The sequence below is a fragment of the Crassostrea angulata genome, chromosome 2, assembly GCF_025612915.1.
Source record: "Crassostrea angulata isolate pt1a10 chromosome 2, ASM2561291v2, whole genome shotgun sequence".
Lineage (NCBI taxonomy): Eukaryota > Metazoa > Mollusca > Bivalvia > Ostreida > Ostreidae > Magallana > Magallana angulata.
In genome coordinates, this window is record NC_069112.1 from 68,232,155 (window position 1) to 68,253,417 (window position 21,263).

A 21,263-nucleotide genomic window follows, 5' to 3' on the forward strand; every position below is an offset into this window, starting at 1 on the left:
TAGTGTAGTAACATGTTGTTGTGTTCCATACATATCCTAAATGACCATAAACTGACTTATTTTAGATGTGTCATACAAGCTGCGGGATGTTACCGTCACAGTTGGACTGACAGAATCAGATGTCAACACTCCCTGTGGTTTCTTTGCTGGTCCCGGTACTGCGTCACAGCTGGTCGTCATCGATTGTCCGACATCAACACAGGGGAGGTTCGTAAAGATCTCCAAGACAACAGAGACCCTCACTCTATGTGAAGTTGACGTGTTTGGCGTCCCCGTCTAATCATCAAATGATTTGGTGTCATAGATGATAAGTTACCGTATAAAAATACATGCATTTGTTTGATTATCCCGGCTACTTTATTATGGTTTTTTTTGTTATTCAGCTGGACAAGTCGTACTTATACCTTCAGTCAGCTCAAGCATACATGTATATTTTACAACATATACCACAGCATGCAATGTGATATAGCACTGAAATTTTATACCACTGCTTAGGAATCCGATACCGTTACATATAATCTAACGATTGCTATTCATCATATCATAACATAGCATACAGCATAGTTTATCACGCTTTTAAAGGATTTTATTTGTGAGAAATAATGTTAACATTAGAGATCAGAGGTAGGTTTTAGCTTCTTATCATTACAATAAGCACAGCATGTCGCATGTAGCATGATTTAATATAAATATTAATATTATAGATAAGTAGTACACTTCAGCTTATCATTTTTATTCAAATGTTTTGAACTTTTCTGTACACAGAGGCGTTTTTATTCAAATTTCATAGCAAACCATAACATATCTTATCATTAAGTTTTTCATTTCAAATTTTCATAGCACAGCGTACACATTTCATAGCATGCTATTACAATAGTACAGCATATCATTGAAATAATAACTATAGCATAGCATAATAATTATAATTCTAAAAGATATGCATAAAATGATTATTTACATGTATTTGTTTGGTATGTTGCGTAATGACTCTATCTTATCTCATTTACATGTATAATACTACATACACTGGATATATTGACTGTGAATCTTTCATGTACCTCTATATGTATCAACATTTACAAAATTCGTTTGAATCAATTCGTGTTGGTTTTTATTCTGTTTTGTTAATGTTATGTCAATAAATAACAACTGCGGTTTTTTTTTTTTTCGTTTTCTTTTAAATAGGACAGTGGATAGGACGTTGTAACCATTGACCAAGAGAATATTCTTTTATAGCTTTTGTCTTTAGATTAAAAATACATAATGACGCGTTGAAGCGTTACATTTTTAAAACCTTTTTTCAAAAATGTTTCTGCTAGCAATTTGTTTTTTATGAAAAGCAGAAGAATTTTGAATTTATGTAAAAATGGTCAGAGTAAGAAAGGTTTATGCTCCATTTGAAAGAAAAGTTAAATATAGATAATGAGGTTTGCTAACTGTAGTATATGCATATTGTAGACTGCTAACTGTACAAAATCATGCTATTAAGATGCTCACTTGACTACAGCGTAAAAAGCGTGCATTACATTCTAAATATAGTATGCACCAGTTTGTACACTTAGCAATCCTACAATATGCATATACCTCCATCGGTGGGGATATAATCATGCAATACGGTATAAAGTAAATGTTTTTCACCATATGGAGTAAAATGTGAATGATTAAATAACTCTTAAATTTTTCTTTTATTACTCACCATCTTTACAATAATTTCAAAAAATCATTGTAAAAATTATTGCAGATTTAACACTTACTATAGTCTGTCCCAAGATAGTTTTGCCGCATATTTCCTTAAATTATTCGATATCTATAAATACCTCGTGGTTCAGACGATGTACATTCAATAGTATGTAAAAAAAAAATCCCAAGATTTCCCCCTTGAAACGCCACCTCTAGCTTGTCGGGTATCAATACACGGCTAAAAATAAAAAAAAGTTTAGGGGGTTGTCCATTGCCAAGGAGATGAAGACGCCCGAATGATAACGTTGAAAATTGTGCGGTGTCCCCAGTACTTCCGAATGGAGAAAAGATGTCAACTTTCCCCATTATAAATCTCCGTAGGAAATCTGTTTTCGTCCTGTGAATTTTTACTAGGGAAAAATGATCATGTGTGAATGAAGTTATCTTGGGAATTTTTCCTTTCATAGATTTTAATTGCACTTCTGTCAAAAGTATGTATTTTTATTAAAAATCGTTCAAATATGCAGCATAAATATCTTGGGACAGACTGTAATAACAATGGCAATAACTATGCTTGTACGGTCGCTATTATCATCAGTGAAGCTGCTAGGAGAGGAGGTAAAGAGAGTTCTTGTGGTTGAGTCAGAATCAGGTGGATTGGTGATGATTGTGTGGGTTCTTGTGCTGGAGGTAGTTGAAGTGTGCCGGAATATCACATTTATTATTTGAATTAATGTCACATCATTATAACATCCTTTTTACAGGGACTATTGTACAGTTACACACTGTACGATCAGCGTACGTTTATAAATAAATAATAATTATTACTGTGTGCTTCATCTAAATAAAAATGTCTTACAATACAAATACTTTTTACAATGGATAGATTTGAGGTGATGTGTGTTGTTGTGGTCGAGTCATGTGGCATGGCAAAGGAGACAAGGGTTTCTGTGGTTGATTCAGAATCATGCCGGGTGGAGGAGGTGGTGTGGGATTTGTGGGGTTTTGTGCTATAGGTGGTTGAAGTATGCTGAGTTATCAAATTTAATAAGTTAAATAAAACATGTTCGTTTTCAGTACAGATCAGTGTATTTTTATAAGTACAGAGTACTTCAAAGAATATGCACCTTTTACATTCATACTTTGCAAACTAAGATGTTAAAACAGATAACGTTAAGATGAAAGTATTTAACGTTTATTAATATAGAAGATCATAAAATCTACTTACACATGCTGCAATATATAGGTAGAAGGTGATTGGTGTTTTTACTAGAATGAAGTGGCCATTACATGAAAGACTTATCTCGTCAATATACAAACCGACTATTCTACAATCATCCCAAACCCCAAAATGTCCAAACCTTAAAAAATTCACTCCTGATACGTCTATCATACAACCCATTCCCCTGCCAATCACATTCCCCATCGCCACAAAAAACTCTCCACACTCGCATCCCCCCCCCCCCCCATTACACCTGATGTACACATAAAACAGAAAATAATGAAGATCGTTTTTAATTCTCATCTTTTATTATTTCAAACCGAAAAGATAAGAAATAGCAACCTCGATCTCGTAAAAATGGAGGGACAGACGGACGGCGGGCGAAAAATAATCAGAAAAGTTCACAAGAGCTTTCAGCTAAGGTGGGCTATTAAACTTCTACGATGATGATCTTCTAAACAGACAGTAAAGATGACACGTTTATTAATTACACAAAAGAGGGTTCATTCTTGATCGTGACTCTTCGATTTAACGCTTTTTGCGATGTTTGCTTTTGATGACTCTGTTACAGGAGTTCATTAGAATTGTGTGTTTCCGTCTCTCGTCGTGCATCATGCATTAATAACTTTGTTTGAAAATAATGTTTATAGTGGAACTCTGGGTTTTAAATATATCAATGTAGTGAAACTGTGATATTATTTAAAATTATCTCTCTTGGGTCTTGGACGAAGTGCGCGGTTGCCATTGACAACCGTTGTAATTTTAGCTAAATAGTAATCCACTACATTTACCTTGCATTTTGTTCATTACTAATTTTTTTGTTATCTGTTTTGATTCATTAAATATCATATCATAAAATAAATCAGTCATTTTAACATTTGAATAATTAATTGCTGCTGTTCTTTATTGAGTATGAACTAGTATCTCGTGATAATCCGGGAAAATTAAAGTGGAAAATAAAAACAGCTTGATTTGAATTACTGCAGTTTGCCAGTGTTATCATAAAGTCATTCACAAAACCATTATGATCTTTACTTAGGTTTATAAGACTAACAATTTTTTATTTATTTTTTGTAAGTTTTACACCGAAACGACATGCCGGAAACCCACCCGTTATTGATTTCTATAACTACAGAAATGTCTTTTTTGAAGCAAGAGAGGATTAAAATGATCGTGATATAGCGTCCCTTCTAACATTGCCGACATTCATTACCATGGCATTAGAATTGTGTACATTTCGTGTAATTATATCCAAATGAATCAAGGGATTGCTGTTAAAAAATGCTGAATTTTAACTACACAATGTGTCTGACTTATAAAACATTCATTTCAAAATGCACCATTCCTGTATATCAATTAAAATAAATTACCATGAAGCACGATAAGGGTTGTAATTAAAGAGGCCCTGGACTGCATTTTACAAAAGGTCTTACGACAAAGTCGTAAATATTTATAGACTTTAAAGAACAAAATTAACATAAAACTATCTGTTTACAAATATTTCAAGTCCCATAATTATATTTTCCAGCCATTAGAATAAATCATTGATTAGCTGGTGATTAATTACCCTTTATCAATTTGGTCGTAAGTTATTTTGTATAGCGCAGCCCTGAATTATAAAGTGAACTATTAGGTTTCAATATTGATTTGTAAACGTTATTAGCTGTACATCAAAACTTTGAAAAAGTTTTACTATTTAGAACAATAATTAGTTCAGGCAATTGCAGTGATACTTAGAATTATAAGTAAAAGGTTTTTGATGTGGAGGGGGGGGGGGTGTAAATAATCGTCTCATAAACTACCATTTCTTGCAAATCAATAAAACCAATAAAGATGCTACTATGAACAAACTTGAATTTTAATCAAAAAGTTACGTTCTCTGCTTACTGAAATATTACGATCAAGAATTAGAATTTCTCCAAAGGTTATTTATTCTTACTTCATCAAAATAATTATGTTAAAAGCTGGAAAGCATTTAAAAGAAATGTTGACTGATGCATTTTTATAAAGCAGATACTTTCGCAGGATGATTGACCATCTTTAATTTTCCTGAAACATAGCCTAAAGGTAATGAAATGTAGCTTAAAGACAATCTGTATGCCACCTTTAAGCTATATGTGCTGCTTAAAGGGGGCTAAGGAAAGCGTAAAGATGGCTTAAAGGTGCATAAATGCAGTTTAACGGATATCTTTAAGCCACCTTTAAGGACAACTTATTGGTCCTTAATGTTTAAACTTTTTTAAGCCACCATCAAGCCATTTAAAATTTTTTTTAATATTTTTCTTAATTTACCACAAAATGTATTAAATTTATGACAATTCAATTAGCTGTTATCAAAGGACAAATACATGTGTATTCAAATTAATTGCAAAGTAATTGTTTAAAAAAAGCATAGCCGTACGTCTGACGTCCTGTGTTAGTTCCAGGGTTTTTCTAAGGGTTAACAAACAATAGATTTTAATAAGATATACACAAAGAAATACAAGCATGTCTAGACACACAAATCAGCGATTTTATTCAGAGAAATTGATTATACATGAACATGTACTATAGATAAGTAAAAAATGTATATTCTGTCGCAAGTTTCAATGATTCTAAGACAAAAAAGGTATTAAAAACGGATTTTGCTCTTAAAAAATAAAATGATTTTTTTTCAAAACTCGAAAGACGAGAATTGAGCCGGGGCGTTCGTGTACAACATTTCCTAACTTCCACTGCGCCACAGCGACTCATATCTGAATGAGGTTTTTATATACTATAAATCATTGGCTATTGAATCACTTTTTTTCTAGAAAAGCCTTTTAATTCCATTCAGCTTGTACCAATCAATTAAATTGAATTTAAAAATTACATGCATGCGTGTATTTAGAGTAAATTATGGTACTTGGTCTTCAGTGAAAAAAAATATATTTAACCTGACTAGAAACAGTTAGGCTTACTAGTACTTATAAATTATAAATTTAAGGTGGAATAACACATCATCACAAAATCGCTGACCGCGGATCAAAACGACATTTCCTTGTATGAAATTTATTTTATGGACCGAAACATGTAACTTACTCCAGTGCCGAGTGGATGAGGTGTTCGACTTGTTATCCATACATCCGGAGTTCGAATCCCGCAGGGACTTTTGTTGTTACTAACTGGAATAATTATTTTAGATATTCATTTGGTATCCCCAAACATCAAATTTTTCGCTTATTTGACAATTGTACAGTTTGATTATCATTATATCTTTCACTACCAAAAATATTCCTGTTCATTTGAGTTACTTTTTCCAGGTGTGTTATTCAACCTTAAACCAGGTAGATACACGTTCACCTATTTCATAACTATAAAATGCAAGGAAGAATATGAAACATTGTTTTTAAATGCATTGAAACTATTAAGGGTAATTGATATACGCCATTCCCCGGTTTTCGTGATCACGGCGCCGTTCCTTAAGAATGTTTTTATTGTTGTTGCAAATATTAGGCAGGCACGTTGGTACTGTAGGAGTACAGATTAAACAAAAAGGGTGTTCAAATACACTGAAAAATATAAAAAAAAAAACAAAACAGAGGACCTTGAATAAAGTATCACATCCTGTTGACAACGTTGATCATTCTTAAAGAGAATTTCCGGCCGTGTGCTTCCTCATCTAATATTCCGAACCGTTTAACGACAATTACAATGATTATAGAAAACTTCTTTATATATATATATATATATATATATATATATATATATATATATATATATATATATATATATATATATATATAGAATTTACTGCGCAAAAGCCACGAAGAAAATCAAAGTACTGAAGAACTGACAGGAATTGATTTCGTCGATGTTTATTTATTTTAAAATCAATGATATGTTATTCTGCATGACAAGTACATCTAATTTGAATTTCGCACATTTTTATAATATGAATTTTTGGACTTTTTTGACAAGAATGTCGAGAAACCCCCATATGAATCATGTTAAATAATATTTAAAAATAAAATAAATTCAATCAAACTATGTATCAGTAATAGAAATATTTCTCGAAAATAGTATGGATCCAAGCAATATTAAAGTTAAAGCTCTAGTCTCGTTCAACCAAACGCTCGGCTGACACCGTAAATTTCCGACAAGGATTTACGGAGGCAGCCGAGCGTCAATTTGAACGAGACTATATATTGAACTCCGGCGTAGGAATACATACGACTACAAAAAATATTTAATTTGTTCGTACCATTTAAAATCTGACTATTTTTAAGGTATTTGTATATAAGTTTCCTTGAAAAACCATGCTTTAGCATACATTACATCGAATTTATCAATTATTTTCAAGAACTAAGTCTTGTCAGCAGCAATGATTTGAGCTGAGGTCCAAACATTGTTTCACTTTCAGTTTGTCTGAGTAACTGCATAGGAGAGTTGATTAAAATCAACTCCAAAAAATCAATATCAGTTACAAGTTACGCTGTTGGTATCTAATAAATTTACTAAATTGTCAGCAAAGCAGAGAAAACAGTTATTTAAAACTGTTTTTATTCTTTAGAACACGCACAGAATGGTTTGCTCTCTGATTAGTAAATCTTTGAATGAAGTTACTTTTACTACAGTACTGCTTTGTTTTGTACCATTATACGAAAGAGCGATAGCTGTCGTTGTTCATGGTGAGAGGTATCGTGGTCCCTTTGTACGGGTGGTGGGAATCATTGGACAACAGCAGTGTGTCCGGGAATGTAGACACAGACCCAAGCTGTGTCGAGGAGTCAACTACCAGAAACAGGAACTACTGTGTGATCTCGTGTTGGCCATCAACGAAACGGTATCAAAATCGGACTATGTTAGAATTGAACTCGATCAGGTACATGCAATCTATTCACTCTCTCTCCTTTCTCTCTCTTAATCTTCTATTCAAAGTGTCTTTTACACATTAAAAAAACCTGGGTTTTATACCTTATTTGTTCAATTAAGCGGAAAAAGGTTGGTTTTATCCCTTATATATATGTCTAAGATTTAGTTTAGGAAATGGAGGTTACTGTAATTATACAATTTCTAGTTTACGTCATTACCACAATGTACATCCCCGCGAATGTGTTCGGGATGTTTTCTTTATCGTTGCTAAGTATGTAATAAATCCAGAGGTGCCCGAATGAAAGTTCACGAGACTTCACCGAGATGTGCTCAGTTCCTGTGAAATTTCGAGCGGAAGTATGAGTGCTCGGATAATATTCTCAAAATACGTAAGTACTGGTCGTTTTTATATCATATCCTACTTGGATTTTTGTTAAAACATGAAAACCTTTCAAGATGTATGTCTTATTTCACCATCTAGCGGTTATTTATATTAAACGCTAATTTTCAGAACAGAGTTATCGTTCGTGTTCAATCCCCGTGTTAAGTGGTTGAAAGTATAAACATTAGGTTGCTTAATAAAATCATAGCCATGTTTGATGCTTGTGGTGTGCAATACCATGTTTTTAGAGAAATAATGGGTGTCTGTTCTGTATAAAAACTTAGTATATCGAGCCATTTTCAAGGAAAATTCTGCATAAAATAGTATATTCTGTTGCACTATTGATGCTATTACTAGGTCAGGCGCAGATCGAAAATTTATCATCAGGGGGGGATCTCTACAAGCATGTTAATTGTTGCAAAAGCAGACAAGAACTATTTTTTGTATTGTCGCATTAATTTCTAGAACACATTTTATCCACCAATTATTAATGAAGATAAAGTTTAGAATCAATAAACCTCTAGATTTATATTTGACTACAAATACCTAGATTCTATGAAATAGACTATAAACACGAGGCATGATTTTTACTGCGAAACTGAACGGGTCAAATAAAATCACGTGGTCTAAAATTTAAATGACAATAACATTCGCAGGGGTGATGTAGGTTTATAGGCTTTGACTAGTAGATTCCGATATTTTAAGTGTTATAAAGTATAATTGTTTCATATGCTGATTAAAGAACACACAATACAACGGCGGACTCAAGAAGGGGAACGCATGCACTTAGCGAACTTCTTTACACAAAACACGTTCAGTGGTGTAATGTACATTAAAAAAATGCCGATTTGGGTTTTTTTTGCGGAAAAAATACGAAAGCAAAACTTTATTACTTTTAAACCATATGTCATTTAAACCAATTCTAGTTTATTAACGAAGTTTCAGGAATATCGACCGCCTGGTTCTTTTTAGGGACCATCTCAAAGTAGAGGTACATTTACTATAGGAATATAAAAAACTGTCATTTTCAGAAGAAGATTGAGCCAAAAGAGCAAGAGTTCGAGAGCACTCGCATATTGTTTCGATAGATTTAGCGTACCTGATTATCTGAACAAAGCCCCTCTCTTATATTTTCCCCCAAAACTCATACATCCTTATTTCTTGTAGACTAACCATATTCCAGATGAATGCCTGTCATGTCCAACTGAAGATCTGTGTGTGACGCTCTCCAGTAAGAAAGTCAACTGTATTAGAGGTAGTCTAATTAGTTTTATACCATTACATTATATTTATATCACAATTATGTAGCCGTTTTAAGGTATTCAATGTATAATGAAGGGATATTGACCAATTTTGATTCATTTAGAACTAGTTAAATAGGAATTGCTAAATAACAGGATCGAAAAAACCAAATTCACATGACTGACAACATAAAAGTAGTCGCTCATTTTGCACCTTAAATTTGTAGAATGATCTCTCTATGAAAAAAAAATTAAATTCGTCAAAATACATGCGGTATATGATTCATTTTATTCCATATTTTGATAAAGAGATAGTTTATGCATGTATTAACCAAGTAAATTTTACGAATTTAAAGATACTATTACAATATCTTAATAAAAGATACAGACCCTGAAACGTACTACTACACCACACGCTCGCTAAACGGTTCACACGAAACGCTGAACGATTTACACGAAACGCTGCACGCTTTGCCCGAAACGCTAAACGATTTAAACGAAACGCTGAACGGTTTACACGAAACGATTCTCGCACGAAACGATTTGCTCGCTTTTCACACGCTTTGGACACGCTTTTATTCTGATCGATTCGGATTTTTACCCCGACTCTGTTAGTAAGAATTAATTTCAAAAAAACACGATATAATAGAAATAATGATATAAGAAACATATATATGTACATAATTATTAAATTAATTAATTAAATTAATTTGGTATTTTATATTTAAAGCAAAAAAATCATTTATTCACAGAATTAGACAAATATACTACTTCTATAAACATATTTATTGCTCTAAAGAAATATCCATGATTCTTATTAGTCCCGTAAATAATAAAAATTCCAGAGAAAAAAGTTACCGTTACACAATATTTAATACCAAAAATAAAATCCGTATGATTACAAACTGAAATCGGTTTTTCAGTATTCGGCGGGATTTGTTTTTTTTCTCACATTAGTATTTTTATTGGTTTCAGAGAATACGATGTAAAAGTACTAACCAGTAATTATTTACATTGATAATTTTAAAAGTTATGTAAAATAAAATTAGTCACATAAGTAAGAAAACTGCTATGAAACCGATTAATTTTTTTCTTATGTCGTATCATTTGCGTAATTGAATGTTCCGTACATAAAATCACAGAAAAAAATCAATCGATTAAACAATAAAGAAAGTTGTCATTTCTATTTCGGATTTCGGAAAGAACAAAAAATAAAAATGATTTAAATTTTTGTCTCAATATTCGTATACATTACCGGCGTCCCGCATAACGGCGTACAATATATCTATCATAATCTATTTGAATTAAGTACCATGCATATAGATTCCCATAATAATTAATTGCTTGTGTACATTTTAGGAAAATTTCAGTGTGTTAATTACTTGTTGTTTTCCGTTATCAGTGTTTAAATAATTAAAATAATAACTTGCAGCCATATTTTTAATCGGGATTCAAAAGAATTTACTGACCGCATTTCCTAGAAATGAACAATATATTTAAGGTCTTCCGTTTCCAACGGAAGACCTTATTGTTTTTCTTCGGGTTTTTTTTTCTCATTCTTCTCCTTTTTTTTTCTTACCGATTTTGTGTCAGCGATTACTCGGAAACTCTTTGATCGATTTTAATAAAATTTTCAGATCTTATTGATATTAGTTTAAACTTGATCCGAAGTTTTTTTGGTTGATGACGTCATTTCTGTTTTTGAAATATCGACGTTTTCTTGATTTTCAGAGGGACGGCTTGTCCAAGAGAGTTATGAAAAACTATAAAAGATATTTAGTTCAAATTTTCAGGAATGATAGACAAAAGATTGTAGATATGTAATAAGGCATTAATCACTTTAAGGCACAAAAGGCGCTAAAGCTCGGTAGGGCTCGAAAAATGAGATTAAAAAAGTGTTGTGATTTTGCCTGGTTTTCTTAGATTATCTTTTTTCTCACAAATATTTTGTTAAGACATGTAGAAGAAAAAAATTTTATATTTACAAGATCTTTTGTTTGACACCTTAAAAAAGGGGCTGGCCCCTCAAATTAAGGGCCTAGAACCCTTCAAAGTTTTCACTTTATAACTCAAAATTGGTTAAGATTTTAATATGGCTGTCGTTGCAAAAGTTGTTCATTATGGTCTTATTAATGTCGTAACAATAATATTTTGTTCGGGTATTGCGTAATATGAGTGTAAAAAGCCAGACTTGTTACCATGTATTTGTGTTTTATTTGGCAAATAAACGGGGTATTTGTGCGTATAACTGACATAAAGGGTACCGGTTTACACACGGAAAGTGTTTAAACATTTAAGTTATTTTCTAGTGAAACACATTACGGATGAAAGAACTGTTTCTATGCAATTCATTTGAGTCGCATTTAAAATCTAGCTGTATTCCGAGCTGTGTATGTGAACAGTTACGTATCCACCCTTGCCCGCAGCCGATGAAATAGGTCACGACTGGACTAGCGAGCGGGTCTGCCGTTATCAAATACACAAGATTTGCGTCTTGCTGTAATGCACTGTAACAACCGTTAATGATACAACGCCGCTTAATGCTATAGATAGCATTAAGCGTTGCAATTGCAACGCTTAATGCCATAAATTCTTGCATTAACAGTTGACATCTTCAACTGTTAATGATAAATCGCCGCTTAATGATATAATCGTATCATTAAGCGTCACAATTGCACAGCAGCCCTAACGCTTAATGAAACAATCAAATATCGACATCCTCAACCGCCAATGATACAAACTTTATATCATTAAGCGTTGCAGTCGCACCCTTTAATGATACAAAATTGTAATAAAGAATGTAAAAACATCTTTATCTTTTCCTCAATTGGCTCAACAATTGTACATTAAGTACATTAAGTGGTAGATAGAATATATATATATATATATATATATATATATATATATATATATATATATATATATATATATATATACATATATATATATATATATATATATATATATATATATATATATATATATATATATATACTGTATATATATAGAGAGAGAGGTGAGATGGAGAGAGAGAATCGATATATCAGACACAAGTAGATAGATAAATGGATCGATGCAATGGTAGATGGATTGATGAACGGATAGATAAAATGATGAATGGACGGGTGTACAGATAGATAGATAGATAGATAGATAGATAGATAGATAGATAGATAGATAAAAAACATCAATAAGTATAAAACAACAGAAAATAAACTGAATCAAACTCATTTTAATCAAGAGAAATTAAAAACAGACAAAATGTGAAATATATTCTGAAACAAAAACTTAAAAGATTAAATGTTGTTCAAGTTATTTGATAAACTGGCTTTTAAATAATGTTTAAACATCTTATCATTGCTTTGATATGGCCTAAAAAAAATAGCACACGCAGGGCATTAATGAGCATCAGTGTTTATTAAGACTCATGAACTAGCATGATATTGATGAAAAGTTTTATTATATATGACCCCCAAGTTTGTTCTTTGAATATCTTGTTTAAAATATTCGTTACAAAATTGGAAATGTCTACAGCTACTGTCTGGAAGCTGGGTACATGTAAACTTATTTCTTTTTTCATATTTTGGTTTTTACTTTACTACCGGTAGTGTCAACATGCTCTGTTTCTGTATTTAATGTCTTGAACCTCAAACCATCGATTGTCAACCTCTCGAAGGTTAAGCCACGCATGGTGCCAAAATGGGGAAGCAATAACTCTTTTTAACTCTAAAACAAGTCCGCTTCCAGAACCTACAAGTCTTATTATTCGACGCACACTTACAGGTGAAGGGACAGAATGCAAAACATTTGGAGAAATGTACACCATTGGACATGGTGTGTCGTCAATGATGGTACGGAATAATGTGTTAACATTCCTAAGACGAAACCTATAACTAGGTTCCCTATCCAAAACAATGTGAAGTATTTTCCACCATATTTCTTTCGGCAATTCGATAGACGCGCCGTGGATATGGCTGTTATTGGTTTCCTTGTTTGATTTCTTGGAAGAAGTACTTGGACACGTTTCATTGTCTGAGACATGGCGCTGATTGTTTACACCAGGGAGCATGTTCTCGTTGCATTTGACAACAGTAGTGGGTGGCCTTTTACATGTTGAGGGTGTTTCTTTTTCCAGTCCGTCAACAGCATTGTCACAGCTTTCATCTGACTCTCTAGGATGGGGACTATTGTATTCATCCGAAACATTTGGTGGACTGTTGGGGTCAAGTAGAAAATCTTTACTGCATTCGTCAACAGTAGAGGGGATACAATTACTGGTTAAATTTTTTTCTTCTTCTATATCACCAACATCATTGTCACAGCTCTCATCTGACTCTCTTGGAAAAGGACTTTTGTATTCATCCAAAACAGGCGGTGGACTGTTGGGGTCAAGTAGAAATTCTTTACTGCATTCGTCAACGGAAGAGGGGATACAATTACTGGTTAAAGGTGTTTCTTCTTCTATGTGACCAACATCATTGTCACAGCTCTCATCTAACTCTATAGGAGAAGACCTATCCTCGTTAACAGAAATGTTACAGGCTGAAAACGTGTCATTTTCCTTCTGCTGAAAACTGTTTTCGCTCATCAACTCGTCTACACGACCATTCTGTAGTTCGTTTTCATTGTGTGTTTCAATATTTTCTATGATGTACTCTTTTGTTTGAGGATGTATGTCAATGCTGACATAGTGTTCACCCTGACCCTCTGGGAAATATCCAAGACAAAGCACGTTTAACCCTTCATCAAATTTTCCATCATTAGAAATAATTTTGCAATGCATTAAGCCATTTGCAGATATAATCAAAAATTGCAGATTTAGCTCTCGAGCTAATGCCTGCAAAGTAAGATTATCTCCATACTCTCCGTTTTGTGACATTTTTTGAATATATTCTGCAAAATCTTGACAGACGAACGATCTATAGAACTCGCCATGCTTCTTTAAATGATCCACAGCACTTGTGCGGAGACTAGAAGCTGTTCTAAAAATGCCAATCATTGATAGTTGATGAACTACTGCCTCAAATTGGCAGTTACCATCTCCCTTAGGATCAAACAAAAGTGTGACTGAATCGTTTTCTATTAAATCTAGGCCTTCCAATCTGTCTGTATGAGAGAAAGGAATAAGATATTTCTGTCTGTGTTCATTGTTCATCGTATGCATTTTTCTGAACTTCTCTTTCTGTATTGTCTCACTTGTGATATTTTCAACCCCTACCCATTCTGTTCTAGAAGAACTCGACCTTGGATCTTGAAACTTAACAAGGTATTTATGAGATCTTAGCCTCCTTTCTACTATCCTTCCGGACAAAATATATCTGCGTCTTGGAATCCTTGATTTGCCTGTGGGGAAGCGAATCAGAACCTTTTCTCCAATCTCATACATTGATGGTAGTGACGCTTTCATTCTATATCGTTGCATTCTGTTTGCGCATCTTGCCGTCGAGTTTCTCACCCGTTGTTTCAATAATGAAATGTTTGGAGTAGCTTTGTGTTTTTTGTGCTGTCGGCCAAAGTATATTTCAAACGGCGTCTGATAATTGAGAACTTCCATTGCTGTTGTGTTCATAGAATGCACGACTGTTGGCAGATCTGTTACCCAATTTGAACCTTTTGTCGAGATTTTGAGAAATCCAAGTTTTCTTCTTAACGTTCTATGAGACCTTTCGCACTTTCCTTGTGATTCTGGGTGATAAGGGCGACTAGTAATTTTCTTAACTCCCTTTTTTAATAACAGTGAGTCAATGGATCCTTTAAATTCAGTCCCATTGTCACACTGAAGAACTTTTGGAGTTCCATATTCTAAAAAGACATCATTCATTGTTTTGCATACGAGTTTGCTTGATTTGTTTTGCAAAGGTCGACAAATCAAAAACCGGGAAAATACATCAATGACAGATAGAATGTACTGGTATGTCTGCCCATGGCATTGGACTGGTTCTGGTCTCATATTTATGAGATCGATTTGCCATCGGTCACCGATATTTTTTGAAATGATTGATTTAAGTGGGGGCTTGTTGGTGAACTTAGCATACTGTCGTGCATATATTTTGCTTTTCGCTAATTCACTTTGGATACGATGTTCACTTATTCCAGTGAACTCTTTTTGAATCCGATGGTTGAGCGCTCTAGCGCCACTGCCTTGAGCATCATTGAATTTGTTTTTAACAATATTTTGCAAATCATCTTTTAATAAGACTCTCTTGCCTCGGAAATGTAAAACGTCCCTCCTAACAGAAAAGTAAGATTTAGCACGATAGAACTGAAGGACAGCTCTTTTCTGTTCTAAGGATCGTTCTTTGACTGCCACATTAAATGATTTGTTTATAAGTGATAGAATGGTATTATATCTTTCTCTTGAAAACGGACGTATAGATCGAGTTTTCTTGTCCATGGCATACTCTGTAAGAGTTCTGTCAAATAAAAAAAAATCAAAGATTATTACACAACCACTAATGCTTGATAGTAATGTTATAGACAAAAACATTAAAGAACTAATATTATGACAAAGGCAATTCCTTGTTTTTTCCTGCCAAACACATTTTAATGACCAATTTTTTTTTTATTTCTAGTAACAGTTATGTGTATTTTATGTCTAACAAAAGGACTTATTGTCTATATGCAATTTTTTTTTAACATGAAGAAATAAATTACTTTGTGATTGACATATCAAATGAAATAACGTACATGAATGTGAGTGTTAGCTATATTTTTACTACAGTAACTTGATCAAAGGGTCAGATTACATGGAGTTGCCAGACGCGGATCATCAGATAAGAAGTAACCCGTAGCGTCGAGTTTGATTTAATGATTCGCGCCTTGCAACGAGACGTGATCTGATTCTTTGGAACATGATCCCCTATGATAATAAATTCATTAGATACCTTTCCGCAAGGTAAAATACAAAACAAAACAAACCATCATACTTATTGAAAACAATTTAATTCAAAGTATATATTGAAAACGGTCTAACAAGCAAAATTGATTTATTGGGTACCACGTCATTAGCTTCAGAGCGGTGGTATAATGTAATACATGTAACTTCGCTTCGCTTCTTGTTTGATCTGCTGATTCACCCCTTGCTATTCCACATGATCCGAACCATTAGATCAAGTTATGATCATATATACTGTAAACCAAATTTTATTCGTGTCTGCTTTATTTCGCGATTAACTTTAGATAAACTGGTTTGCGACGACTAATGTTCGCTACCAAGCCTTATCAAGAACCCGTTGTTATAAATGTAACAACCATACAACAACAACAACTGGTTTTTAGCGAGAAATATTCGCGACGACGAGGCTCTTATTACTTCGCGAAAATTTCTCGCACGCAAATAAATGTTGGTTAACAGCATATGCAAAACCGGAAATATAAATCTTTCGCTTTTTAAGCCGTTAGCGAATACGCTAGACGCTTTGTTCCAACTAACATTTGTGGTTACTAAGGCATGGAATGTATCATCTATGTTAGAAACCTTAAAGTAGCCCGAGTATCGCACTACGTCATAATATTGTTTCGACATTTACATAGCGTTTTAGATTCCCGGTATTGATTTTGCTTTACATCGCTCTTGTAAACAAAGGCAATAATAAGCAATTAGAACGGTAATATATATATTCTATGAGAGATAGAAATGATTCATGTTGAGAAACTCGATTCTGTTAAAGTAAAATGAAAAACGAAGTTTCTGATTAACCAGGGTCTCAGTTATGCTTATATCTTAGAACTTTGTTATGATGCCCCCCCCCCCCCCGAATTTTTTTTTCTTTTACTAAAACCGGTTTAAATTTAGAGACAGAAGCTATTTCGAATTTAATCCATCGTCAATTAATTAATGTTTAAATGAAATCTAACATTGTTGACAGATCTAAGCAGAAAACTGTATAAAAATGTGATTTTTACGGATTTTTTTTTCGTCAGGGTCTACTTGGTTTAGAGCTTACATGTATAGCGTGAAAAGTAATCTGTCAACATATGATTTATTCTAGCAAATCTTGTTTCTAAGATGTCAATCTATAGACAAAAATTTAAGTTTAAGTCCATAAAATAGTAAAAAAAATGACCAAACACGATGCATGCATCTCATTTTTTAATTTTTTTTTTTTGATACATCAGGTCCATAAGGCATACTTAAATTTACTTACAACAATTTGCGCAAAATTATTGATGAGATATGGATTACATAAATGTTTATACTCTATTTTGTATGTCGAGTTCTAATTTTCCTAAAATTTGTAATTATTTAAAAACGGACGTCTGGCAAATTTCATTATTGTCAATAATTGTTGCAAGGGGAGAGGTGATAGAAAACAAACTAGCATGTAAACATACATATTGTCCTATGTATATGTATTGCTAGAATGTATGTCTATCATTTAAAACTAATCTTTTAATGATTGATCCCATTAAGTGCCAAGGATAGGACTACCTTAAATAAATGGATGGTAACGACCCGCATTAGTGGATTATTTATTGGAATACTTGTTGCAATGATCAATTATTCTAAAGCAAGTATAAAATACGAAACATATATATCAATGTTATTATCCAGCTTCCTATCTACCTGCGGTTTTGATAGAAAGTTCACATAGGAAATGAGACGCAATATTCTGAGACGTTCAATTTCCTATGAATGCACTTTGCTAATTCATGCGCCATGAGCACAAACGTCACCACGTGTTTTGAGTATATTTATTTCGGTAAGAATAACATTTAATGAAAAGTTCAACCTTATATAACCAATTGGATATGTACTTTTGAAAAATTATCAACATCGAATTATATCTACTCCTAAATTAAAAAGAGTTTTCTCTACAAAGTTTCTGGCACTATATTATAGCCGCGGAAGCATACTTAATAACATGCTAATATGGCTATTTCATGTATGTTTCGTATCCCTGACTGAGAGCGTATATAATGGCTTTACAGCGACGATAAACATATATTTCATACAAAAAAAACCCAGTATGAATATAAATATAAGCATTGGATGCTTATTTTTGGATGTCGTCGGTCCTATGACACACCGATGCGGTGCAGACAAATTATCATACCGCGCTAGCGCGCGGTATTCAATTTGTCTGCACCGCATTGGTGTGTCATAGGACCGACGACATCCAAAAATATGCATTCAATGCTTAAAAATACAATCGTAAGAGCATTTATTTCTTCATAAAATATCAATCTTGATTCCAGTGGGTTTTTTAAGCGAGTTCTGTGTGTTTGTGTGTGTGGAGAGAGAGAGAGAGAGAGAGAGAGAGAGAGAGAGAGAGAGAGAGAGAGAGAATCAAATTGATTCATCAATCAATATAATAAAAGCTCATTACTGTTAACACGTTTACGGTTCTCTACATAATCTAATGAAATTACTAATAGTGAAGAAAACAAGTTTTACGATGGAATATGCCTTGCGAATACCATCCCGCTTTCATGAATATATATGCGGTTTATCTGTTTCTATACATTTGTTTATTTATACTTGTCTTTAAAGAACAATAAATAAATTAATATATTGTTACCTGCAGGTTTTATACGATGTCCAAATCTTGTACTAGAAGGTATCTTTGAAAGTGTAAATGGCGTTCTCTGGCGTTTGGAAGTGTTGGTGTTGCGCACTGCATAGTCAATTTGTTCCGGTCATTATTCGATGTCAAAAAAAGGGGGTCATTGTTTAGAACACAGTTCTATATATAAGTAATACATTTTTAGTTGTAAAAAGAAAAATTAGTTCGATTTTGTTTTGCGATTTTGAACAGCGTAATACGATCGATTCATCATTGCGGTGTGTGTGCGTGTGTGCGTGCGAGAGGGAGGGAGGGGGTGACACATGCTCAATGATTTGATTGTTTCAATATTTCTAAAATTAAAAAAGAAGATTTGATATGTTTTGCTTTGTATAGTATAAACATTGTACTAAACTAAAATTACCTAATTAAATTAAAGTTGCTTTTTTTATCGTTGTAACGTATAATGTCTAATATGCATGACAGAAATCCGAATTAAATATTACGGGGAGGGGGTCAATTTTGTTTTTAATCTTTTGACGGCATGTGTGAAGAACAATTCTTACGAAAATTTCAAAACATAATCTACACTGCTTACATTTACATATACGAGGATTGTCCAAACAAAATCGAGGACACATGTAATTTTATTCAAAATAACGGCACTATTATCAGGAAAGCATTATACTATTATGATAAGGAGTATATTAATGTATATGTATGAAAATCAGAGCAATGTACATTTTTGTATTGGAGTTATCATTTTATATACATTGCCTATACAGTCTGCATGTTGAGTTATAACGACGTCCTTAAAAAGTCGTAGTCCTGGGTTTACCCGAGAGTGATTTACCGCATTCACAGTCTGACCAGAAGGTACAATCGAACGCTCCATAAAAATTGCTTGTTTCACTTGTAGATAAATTAACTCGAAATATTCTATGTTTTTTCCTGTTTCCAGCATCATTTCTTTTTGTTTCTATTTGTGTTTTACTAAAAACAAATAGTGAAACGGACATTCCATACTTCAAAGAAAGTCACTATCCGTTTGAATCCTCACTGAAGCCGCGTTCCTACCCCCCCCCCCCCCCCTCCCAAGCACACACATATCTTACTCATTGATTGAATTCAATTTGTATCCAGTTGTCATATTGTAAGTTTTGAAGTTTAACTCACCAATAGTAATTTCGAAATAAACAAACTGAAACAAAAATATAAGGTTATTTTAATAGTGAAGAAATTCATAATGATTCCATGTAGCAAAAGAGATAGACGCCCACCCTCCCTCCATCAAAACCATTTTTACGAAGTTCTTCTCGTAAAGGGGAACTCGCTGTTGTAATTAGCCTTACGCCCGGACGTATATGGTTAGAAACCTTATTAACCTGAATAAAGACAAGGTCGAGGATACAATGTACATATGATGTTTATTCCTCTGTGTCCCAAGCGTAAGTGACGAGAGGGAGACGGGGGAATAAACTTAATCCTCGACCTGTCCTCAGTGAGGTCACTCAAAGGGGGTAATTACAGTGTAATTAACAAATTATTATAATGACTTTATTGAATTTCCTTTGGGGAGCCTCGCGAGGTTAGCGTCCCCTTTTACCTTAATTTTTATTCAATTAGCGGAAGAGTTTCTCACTATCCCTGGCATCTATTGTTATGCGTTAATCCTTTAGTGATAGTAAAATTAACTCAAATACCTACGTACTGACAGTTGAATAGATAGACCGACTTTTGTTTGCATTACTTCTTAACTTGAACATTTGATAATTGCCGATATGTGAGAATGATTTATTCCTAAATAAATTGTTACTAACTTTCTAGATCCGAACAAAAAGGAAACGTGTAAACGTTAATCCGAACCCATGTACATTATTTATCTAGCACGACGCTTTCTTCTTAATATTTCTTTAGCCCTGAAATTCTTAACTTTCACGTACCTTAAATCTTAAATTGTAAAATATAAAATAATTAAAACATTTACGAAATATTATAGACTATAAGTAATTATTACGTAAAATATATAAAAATCAAAATGTGCACCGTCACACTACCCCCTTCTTCGCCTAACTTCAGTCCTCTGAAGTTGAGAAAAAAAAGAAAAAAAAATCTATCAAAAACTAAAATAGAAAAATACACAAAAATAATAAGGACAAATTCTAAACCAACACCAAAATCACAAAAAAAAAATTCTAAATGCTATGTAAGCATCAAAAATACACACACAAAAAAACATTTACATACACAAAATACAGAAAAAAAAAACAAACAAATAATTAAACGAAATAGGAGAACCTGCAGCAAGACAAGCAACACATGCAAATGAAAACATAATACAAGACAACATAATAAACATGCAATACACATTGAATACACACAATATACGACACCTTTTA

At 33.3% G+C, this 21,263-nt stretch overlaps 1 pseudogene; it reads left to right on the forward strand.

Moving 5' to 3' along the window:
• Positions 1–21,263, forward strand: part of LOC128174777 (uncharacterized) — a 149,962-nt pseudogene that overhangs the window by 14,672 nt on the left and 114,027 nt on the right.